The sequence below is a fragment of the Hordeum vulgare genome, chromosome 7H (genome assembly GCF_904849725.1).
Source record: "Hordeum vulgare subsp. vulgare chromosome 7H, MorexV3_pseudomolecules_assembly, whole genome shotgun sequence".
Classification (NCBI taxonomy): domain Eukaryota; kingdom Viridiplantae; phylum Streptophyta; class Magnoliopsida; order Poales; family Poaceae; genus Hordeum; species Hordeum vulgare.
Genome location: NC_058524.1, coordinates 240656129 through 240666955, shown reverse-complemented (window position 1 = coordinate 240666955; position 10827 = coordinate 240656129).

The following is a 10827-nucleotide window of genomic DNA, read 5'->3' as shown; positions in this document are numbered from 1 at the left end:
GTAGCCTGCGTAATATCTCTAGTTTCTCCGACCGTTATACTAGAGATAAATCTCTAACCGAAGACTTAGTAGGATCATTGAGACTACCCCAATCAGGTATCTTACAAATTCAATTGAAATCCTCTAAATCCATGGTATACGATTTGTCATACACATCAAATAGTATGGATGTGTCACGGCTAGCTGAAAATTTGAATCTACGAACAAAAGAGGCAGTGAGAGTAGTATACTGTTCACATTTATCGGAGATGAATTCTACAAGCCCAGCGTTGTGAACAAATGCATCAAACTCATCTTAGAAGCCTGCATCAATCATGAATTCACCAGAAGACCATTCACATGGTTGTACCTGTGCGTTCCTCGGTTGGTAAGGATCGGGCTCCCGAATCGCGAGACGGGGACCCCTCTTGCTTGAGGAACCACCATGATAGTTTCTCCTAAACATCTTCCTTTTCTAAATAATTTAGTGACTCAAAGGAAAAGTGAACAAGTCTCAACAAAACTCATAGCAACTACTCCTACAAGTGCCTAGAGGCCATGTCATGCGTCAAAACTACTTAGGACAAGTTAAAATTAGCATGCAAAGCTCAAGAACAGGGTCACCAAGGCAGCAAAAATACGCAACGATAAGGCACTAGAGAAAAAACTAATTGGACCAATGGAGGAGTCACATACCAAGGAAAAATTTCCCCAAAACAGTTTGGTGAATGGGGCTTTGCACAAGGAGATCGAAAATCATAGCAAGAAGAGCAAGAACACGGGTTTGAGCTGTAGAATGAATTTTCTGGAGTTAGGAGAAGGAGATGGGAGCTGGAATAAGTGGAGGGGGGACACGTGGGCCCCACAAGCCTTGTAGGCGCGACCAGGGGGGTGCTTGCGCCTCCTCGGCTTGTGGCCCACTGGTGCATCCCCTGACTAGCTCTCCGTCTCATAATTTTTCAAAAATTCTAGAAAAAATCATACTTGATTTTCTAGGCATTCGGAGAACTTTTATTTTCGGGACACTTCTCTAAGGGACGCAAAAAGTAGAAAACAGGAAAAACTAAAGCTAAATCTATCATTTTTCGTCTAAGCAACCGAAGGTAAAGGTTTGGAACAGAGGGTTGTGACTCCCAGATTCATCCATCTCATGTTCATCAAAAGAAATCCGTCAATGAGGTTGATCAAGTCTCCTTGATAAACTTTTTCAAATCGCATAAAACCGTAGGATTTTCGAATAGTCACTAGGTTACCTCAATGGGGATGTGCATATCTCCAACAAGCAAATCATACTTCATCTTAACAGTAGGTATATGGCATTCAAAGCTCCCAATAAGAATCGATGAAGTTTTTTCAATAGCATTGATGCAATGTAATCGATATTGTTTCTTCGGAAAGTGCACCGTATGCTCATTACCATTGACATGGAAAGTGACATTGCCTTTGTTGCAATCAATAACAGCCCCTGCAGTGTTTAAAAAAGGTCTTCCAAGGATGACCGCCATGGCATCATCCTCGGGAATATCCAGAATAACAAAGTCCGTTAAGATAGTAACGTTAGCAACCACAACAGGCACATCCTCGCAAAAGCCGATAGGGAAAGCAGTTGATTTGTCGGCCATTTGCAGTGGGTGTCAACTTGTCCAATTCCAGTCTACGATAAAGAGAGAGAGGCATAACACTAACACCGGCTCCAAGATCACATAAAGCAGTTCTAACGTAGTTGCCTTTAATGGAGCAAGGTATAGTGGGCACTCCGGGATCACCTAGTTTCTTTGGAGTTCCACCCTTGAAGGTATAATTAGCGAGCATGGTGGAAATCTCAAGATCAGGTATCCTCCTCTTATTAGTCACAATATCCTTCATGTACTTAGCATAATGAGACATTTTGAGCATATCTGTCAAACACATTTGCAAAAAGACAAGTCTAATCATTTCAACAAATCGCTCAAAATCCTCATCATCCTTTTTCTTGGATGGTTTGGGACGAAAGGGCATGGGTTTCTGAACCCATGGTTCCCTTTCTTTACCATGCTTCCTAGCAATGAAATCGTTCTTATCCTATCTCCTATTCTTAGGTTGTGGGTTATCAAGATCAACTGGTTCAATCTCCAAATCCTTATCATTGCTAGGTTGAGCATCATCATGAACACCACTATCGATGTTATCACTAGGCTCATGTTCATCACCAGATTGCGTTTCGGCATCAGAAACAGAGACATCGTTCGGATTCTCAGGTGTAACAGCAACAGGGTTGCTAGCATGCAAGTTCCTATCATCTTTCTTTTTCTTCCTAGGATGACTAGGTGCCTCGGTGCTAACTCCTTGAGAATCTTGTTCAATTCTCTTAGGATGACCCTCAGGATACAAAGCTTCCTGGGTCATTCTACAACCTCTAGTGACGACTCTAACAGAATTGTCATTCAACTCATTGAGCAAGTCATTCTGAGCCTTAAGTACTTGTTCTACCTGAGTAGTAACCATAAAGACATGTTTACTCAAAAGCTTAAGATCATTGACATTTCTTTCCACACAAGCACTTAAATGACTAAGCATACGAGCATTCTGTTCCAATTGTCTGCTAACATAATCATTGAAACTTTGTTGTTTGGCAACAAAGTTATCAAATTCATCCAGGCATAAGCTAGTAGGTTTATCAAAAGGAATATCACTCTCATTGAATCTACGAAGATAATTTACCTCTACTACCCGTGTTGGGTTATCAAGACCATGGATCTCTTCGATAGGTGGTAGATTTTCGACATCTTCAGATTTAATGCCTTTCTCTTTCATATATTTCTGAGCTTCTTGCATATCTTCAGGACTGAGGAATAGAATACCTCTTTTCTTCATAGGTGGTTCAGGAATAGTTCAAGCATTCTGATTGCACAAGATATTATTCAATAGGATCTTAGCTTGTTCCACAGTTCGTTCCCTGAAAACACAACCAGCACAACTATCTAGGTCATCCCTAGAAGCATCTGTTAGTCCATTATAGAAGATATCAAGTATTTCATTCTTCTAAAGAGGGTGATCAGGCAAAGCATTCAGCAGCTGGACAAGCCTCCCCCAAGCTTGTGGGAGATCTCTTCTTCAACTTGCACAAAGTTATATATTTCCTGCAAGGCAGCTTGTTTCTTATAGGCAGGAAAATATTTCTTAGAGAAGTAGTAGATCATATCCTGGGGAATACGCACACAACCAGGAGCAAGAGAAGTGAACCAAGTCTTAGCATCACCCTTTAGCGAGAAAGGAAACAGCTTAAGGATATAGTAGTGGCGAATCTTTTCCTCGCTCATGAATAGGGTGGCTATATCGTGCATCTTAGTAAGATGTGCTACAACCGTTTCAGACTCATAACCATGAAAAGAATCATATTCGACCAGATTGATTAACTCAAGGTCGACAGAGAATTCATAATCCTTATTGGTCACAAAGATAGGCGAAGTAGGAAACTTCGGGTCGTATTTCATCCTAGCGTTCAGAAATTTTTCTTTCCACTTGCGTAGTAATTTCTCAAGATCATAGCTATCCTTACAAGCAAGAAAGTCCTCAGCTATCTCTCCCTCCATAACATAACCCTCAAGTATATCAGGCAATTCATATCTAGGACAGCTAGTTCTAACAGGTGAAATAGCAGGTTCTACTTCAATAATCTAAGCAGTTTCAGGAGTATCATCACATTCAGTAGCAACTCTAGCAATTTGTGCATCAAGGAATGCACCTAGTGGCAAAGCAGTATCAAGCAAAGCATCATCACAAGCATCATGGATAGCAGAAGTAGCATCGTCAAGCACAGGCGGCATATCAAAATTTCTAGCAGGAGGTGGTGTCGCAAACTTACTCATAACTGAAGGTGAATTAAGTGCAGAGCTAGATGGCAGTTCCTTACCTGTCCTCGTAGTTGAGGGCAAGACTTTACTTTTTGGATCTCTCGGATTCCTCATAGTGATCAACAGACGTAAATCCTAAGTGACTTTGAGAATAGAGCTATGCCTCCCCAGCAACGGTGCCAGAAAATATTCTTGATAACCCACAAGTATAGGGGATCGCAACAGTTTTCGAGGGTAGAGTATTCAACCCAAATTTGTTGATTCGACACAAGGGGAAACCAAAGAATATTCTCGAGTATTAGCAGTTGAGTTGTCAATTCAACCACAACTGAAAGACTTCGTATCTGCAGCAAAGTATCAGTAGCAAAGTAGTGTGATAGCAACAGTAGCAGCAGCAGTAGCAGTAACAGTAGCAGTAGTGACAGCAGTAGCGGTAACAGTAGCGTAGCAAGGACCAGTAGGAAAAACCCGTAGGCATTGGATCGGTGATGGATAATTATGTCGGATGACATTCATCATGCAATAGTTACAACATGGGGGGATATGTAACTAGCTTCAGTTCGTCAATGTAATGTAGGCATGTATTCCGTATATAGTCATACGTGCTTAAGGAAAAGAACTTGCATGACATCTATTGTCCATCCCTCCCATGGCAGCGGGGTCCTAATGGAAACTACATGATATTAAGGTTCTCCTTTTAATAGAGAACCGGAACAAAGCATTAGCACTTAGTGAATACATGAACTCCTCATACTAAGGTCATCTCCGGGAGTGGTTCCGGCTATTGTCACTCCAGGGTTGCGGGGTCATAACACATAGTAGCTGACTACAACTTGCAAGATAGGATCTAGAACACACATATATTGACGAGAACATAATAGGTTCAGATCTGAAATCATGGCACTCGGGCCCTAGTGACAAGCATTAAGCATGGCCAAATAGTAGCAACATCAATCTGAGAACATAGTGGGTACTAGGGATCAATCTGAGAACATAGTGGGTACTAGGGATCAATCTCAGAACATGATAGATCTCATCCAAACCATCATCGTCTAGAAAGCCTACGATGATATTACTCACGAACGGTGAAGAGCATCATGGAATTGGCTATCAAGGAAGGTTGGTGATGACGATGGCGATGATCTCCCCTCTCCGGATCCTAGAACGGACTCCAGATCTGCCCTCCAGAGGAAGAACAGGTGGTGGCAGCGGCTCCGTATTGTATAACGCGATGAACTCTTCTCCTTGATTTTTTCTGGATGAAAGGGACTAAATAGAGCTGGAGTTGAAGGCGGCGGAGCCCCAAGGGCCCCACAAGCCTGCTAGGCGCGACCAGGGGGCGCGCCTCTTGGGCTTGTGGGCTCCTCGCTCCACGCCTCTGGTTGATTCTTGCGCCAATATTTTTTATATATTCCACAAAAAATCCTCGTAAATTTCCAAGTTATTCTGAGAACTTTTATGTCTGCACAAAAACAACACCATGGCAATTCTGCTAAAAACAACGTTAGTCCGGGTTAGTTCCATTCAAATCATGCAAATTAGAGTCCAAAACAAGGCAAAAGAGTTTGGGAACTAGATACAATGGAGACGTATCAAATCCCTTGGGTTTAACCTCATGCCATCTCAATTCTTTGTGATCTTGATATGGTTGTTATCTTTGTAAAATAGAGATGTGTAGTCATCATGGAATTTGACAGATCCAAAGTCTTCGAAGGCTTTAGGAGAAGAGATTTGTACATTGTTGATTTTTCCACAGGTCCTCAACCAGCCACATGCTTACTACCAAAAACCTCAGAAGGCTGGCTATGCCATCGAGGACTTGGTCATGTAGGCATGAGGAATTTGCACAGGCTGGCAAAGAAGAAGCATGTCATTGGCATCGAATAAGTCAAATTCCTCAAGGACCACCTCTGTGGTGCTTGTGAGTCTAGAAAAATGACCAGATCCAAACACCCCTCGAAGACTATCATGACTACTACTCATCCGTTTGAATTGCTTCACATGGATCTATTTGGACCTACTGATTATGCTACTCTAACCAATGCAACATCTTTATATGCCTTTGTCATCGTTGATGACTATTCTCGATATACTTTGGTACATATCATTCTATATAAAACTGAAGTGCAGGAAGTCTTCAAACGATTTTCATCAAGGGCCTAGACGAACTTCGGCGTTAAGATCAAACACATCAGGAGTGACAATGGGACAAAATTCAAAAACACTGGTCTTGATGATTATCTTGATGAACTTGGTATTACTCACGAATTATCTGCTCCTTATACTCCTCAACAGAATGGCGTCGTTGAATGTAAGAACAGGACTCTTGTTGAAATGGCATGGACTATGCTTTTAGAATATCAGACTCCTCGTCGTTTCTGGCCTAAAGCAATCAACACTGCTTGCCACATCATCAATAGGGTATATCTTCACAAATTCCTCAAGAAAACCTCATATGAACTCCTCCCTGACAAGAAACCCAATGTAAGTTATTTCAAAGTCTTCGCTGCAAAATGCTGGATTAGAGATCCTCACCATAGCTCAAATTTTGCACCTAAAGCACATGAGGGTTTTATGCTTGGTTATGGAAAGGACTCGCACACCTACAGAGTCTTGAACACCTATCACAACAAGGTTGTTGAAACTGTAGATGAGCGGTTCGATGAAACTAATGGCTCGCACAGAGAGCAATTGCCTCGTGTGCCAGACAAATTATCTCTTGAGGAAGCTATCAAGTTCAAAGCTACTGAAGACATCGTTCCTACTAAGGAAATTGCAAAAGAAATCGTCCCTAGCACTGATGAAATTCAAGCAGCTGCACCTGAGGAAATTGCTCCAGATCAAATTCCTCAGCCCAGACAAAATATTCAACCAGCTCATCCAAGAATTGCAAATGAAGTGGAACTTGACAAAATCCTCGATGACATCAATGCGCCAGGTCCTATCACTCGCTGAAAAGCTTCACATTTAGTTTACTTTTGTGGGCATTCGTCTTTTGTGTCTATCACATAACCCTCAAAAGTTGTTGAAGCCATCATGGAACCTGAGTGGATTCAAGCCATTCAAGATGAACTTCTTCGATTCAAGCTAAATGACGTGTGGGAACTCGTCAAACGACCAGATCCTCGCAAGCACAATATCATCGGCACCAAGTGGATTTTCCAAAACAAGCAAGATGAGCATGGTCAAGTGGTGAGGAATAAGGCACGGCTTGTAGCCCAAGGCTACACACATGTTGAAGGAATTGATTTTGATGAAACTTTTGTACATGTTGCTAGACTTGAAGCTATTCGAATACTACTTCACTACAAGAAATATGCTCATACATGACGTTTTCTAAGACGTCGTTGAAGAATTCATCATAAATCTGTGACGATTTCATCCGAGATCGTCGTAAACCGTTTGAGGGGATCAAATCCACATATAAATTACGACGATGGGAGTCAAAAACGTCGTAACCGCGTAAGATGAGATCGTCATAATTTTTACGATGATGGTAAAAATGTCGTAACATGTTCTAACTATGTTGACATGTCACTCGTGGGTCCATTCTATCCCACCTGATCCTAGTTTGTGAAGCAACCTACTATTCTGTCATTCCGAAAATTCTCGAAAAATTCTCATAAATACTTTGGACCATATATTTCTCAAATATGTGAAAACCCTCCCTTCCATAGTTCAAAAATAATTGAAAAATATTCATTTTCCTATTCTGTTCAGAATAGCACTTTGTGAAGGAAGTGCTATTTCTATTTCTTTGATTACCCTCATATTGTTTGAGCACTCTTTCCAATCCAAATCATTGCCTCATGAAAACTTTCGTAATGATTTGCCTACTAAATCTTTCTCAGCAAATTTCCAAAGTTTTTGTTCAGCTAACAGCTTTGTGAAGGAAGTACTAGATAGGAATATCTTGATGAGTTGAATTGTTTCCACATCATCTACGTGCCCAAAACATAGCTCTCCATAAAAGTTTAGCCACATCTAACAATACATGTGAGCTCATCATCCAATCTTTGTTTTTGGTAATATTTTCATTTTGTGAAGCAACTATGTTTTATATTGCTTTATAGTTGATGAAAATTTACCACGGGATGACACTGACCATATAACCTCACTCCACCAAATATTAGCTCATTTAATTCAGCCAGTTTCTCTCAATATTTTTCCGAATATTCTGTTCAGTAGAGAGCATTGTGAAGGAAGTACAATTTTTGTTTATCCAAATTTTATGAAATTTTTACAGTACCTTAATGTGCCCAAATTATCGTCATCCTCCAAATTTAAGGTCAATCCAATCATCTATGTGAGGCCAGTTTCAATTACCATTTTCTGTCCAAATTGGCACATTCTGAAGGAAGTGTCACTTTGGCATGTCCAAATGGTATACTTTTTATACAGTGCCTTCATATGCCCAAATTAACATCATACACCAAATTTTGGATCAATCCATTCATTCATTTGATCCTAGCTTCAACATCCATATTTCTGCGCAATGTGTTACTTTGCAAAGCAAGTGCCACCTAGATTCATCCATTTGAGATAAAAATTTGCCAAGAGAGTTTCCTTAGTAGATAATCATCCTCAGCCAATATTTAGGCCCATTGTCTATGTGAATTACCCGCACCGCTAATCAAACACTTGGCTGCTAATTCATGTTTGTGCTTAGTTCAGTCTCCTCGTGAGATTCTTCTATTGTATTATTCTTGCTAACACCTATCGAGGGATTGTCCAACCCACGAGACATGTCTATTCCACCTAGAACGTGTGGCAATGCAACGGTCAGGCGGTGACCATGCGACTCGCATGCAAGTTCACGCGCTCTGGAGTTGGGGCCCTCGACCACCATCCAAACCTCGACGTCATGGCACCACACCATGTATTTCTGATTAAATAGATACTTATATACCTATAAATGATTTTTGGGAAAAATAAAGAGCAAACTCTAATGCAGTTGCAGTTCAAATTTAACCCGCTTCCATCTGAACCGACATAAATTTGTCTTTTTCACGAGAGGTGGATAAAATCTTTTAACACCCAACCATTTTTTCAATTTTACATTAAATATGGACTAGTATTTTATAAAAATGATTTGATACAATTTTCAAACAAATATATGGTAGATCCTTCACAAAAAAACTCATTTTGGTCACTTGAAAAATGAAAAATGAATTTTTCATACAAGGAAAATGAAAACTTCCTTAATCAACATTGTTTGCCATTCCAATATGCACCCTTGTGCATAATATTATATCATTTCAACAAACTATGTCATGAATGTGGCCGTAAGATTGATCATTTGGCTTGAAAGCCATGAATCTTCACACATGATAGCCCATTTCTAAGAACACTTATTTAAAATAATTGTCGTATTACTAGTTTATTATTTTTCTTGGTAACTTTGTCACATATAATGACACAATGCAATGGTTTTCCTTTTTTTTGAATTTGTTTTGAATTTTTCATGGTCATTTCAAAACGCGGTCAAAACAGCGGGTATGACCGTTCATACCTAGTTGTTGAATCTTGGAAATGTTTTGATGTTTCTATGATTAAATAGATACTTGTGTACCTAGAAATTGTTTTTAGGAAAATATAGAGAAAACTATAATGTAGCTGCAGTTCAAATTTGACCTGCTTTCAGCTGATTCAACGAAAATTTGTCTTTTTTACGAGAGGTCGATAAAAGCCTTTAACACCCAACCATTTGGTAAATTGTACATTAGATATGTCCTAGTATGTTAGAAAAATTATTTGGTCCAATTTTGCTACAAATATATGGTAGGTTATTCACAAAAAACCTCATTTTGGTCACTTGAAAAATGGAAAACGAATTTTTCATACAAGGAAAATGAAAACTTCCTTAATCAACATTGTTTGCCATTCCAATATGCACCCTTGTGCCCAATATTAGATCTTTTGAACAAACTATGCCATGAATGTGGCCATAAGATTGATCATTTGGCTTGAAAGCCATGAATCTTCACACATGATAGCTCATTTTTGAGAATACTTTTTAAAAATAATTGTCGTATTACAAGTTTGTTATTTCAAGGGTCGCCTATTCGTCCCAAATAAAAAGAAAAATCTCAGGATGACTTGAAAGGTGATGAAAGAAGCTCACGACACACCATTGTCTATTCACCCGGAAAGGTGATGGAAATGGGACCATGTTAAAATGGATTTCGTCACTGGTTTTCCCAAATCTCACAGAGGTAATGATGTCGGATATTATCCAACATGCCGAAGATCAAGTCTGCATTATTCATGAGAATCTGAAGGCTGTTCAGAACAATTTGAATTTGAGATTTAAAAATAAAACAAAGCGGGAATAATTATCGAATGCGAAGATTAAGATATCGGGGGTGATATGAAAATTCCCTAATAGGTTATAATTATAAATCGAACATTTTAAAATTGGTTAAAATTCTATATATTTAAAATATAATTAATAAAAGAAATAATAATAATGATAACTAATAAAACAATAATAGAAAAAAGTATTTTAAAAAAAAAGAAAAAGAAAAAGAGCCCTCTGGCCCAACTGGGCCAAGTGGCCCAGCTGGCCATCAACCGCCCGAGCCCATAACCACCCTCGGGTATAAAGCCCTCCACGGGGCTAACCCTAACTGACCCATTCACCCTCCCAACTCCCTTGGCCGCCGCCACCCATCCCACCCAGCGCACCCGCTCGCCCCACCTACCCCTCGGCATCTCCCTCCCCCAGATCGACCGACCCCCCCACGTTCCCTCTCTCCCACCGACACCCAGCCCCACGCGGTCCCTCCTCTCGCCTCTCACCCACCCACCCAACGCCCCGCCTCCCTCCGACCCAATCTGCGCGACGGACCCGCTGCGACTGGGCTCCATGGTGGACTTCCCGGGCTTCGAGGCGCACCCGGTGGACCTCCCGGACGCGGCGGAGATGCCCCAGCATGCGGACTCGGGCGAGCGGCTGCGCGGCGCGGAGATCCGGTTCCGGGCGAGGAGCAGGGCCCTGAGAGCATCGCCTTCG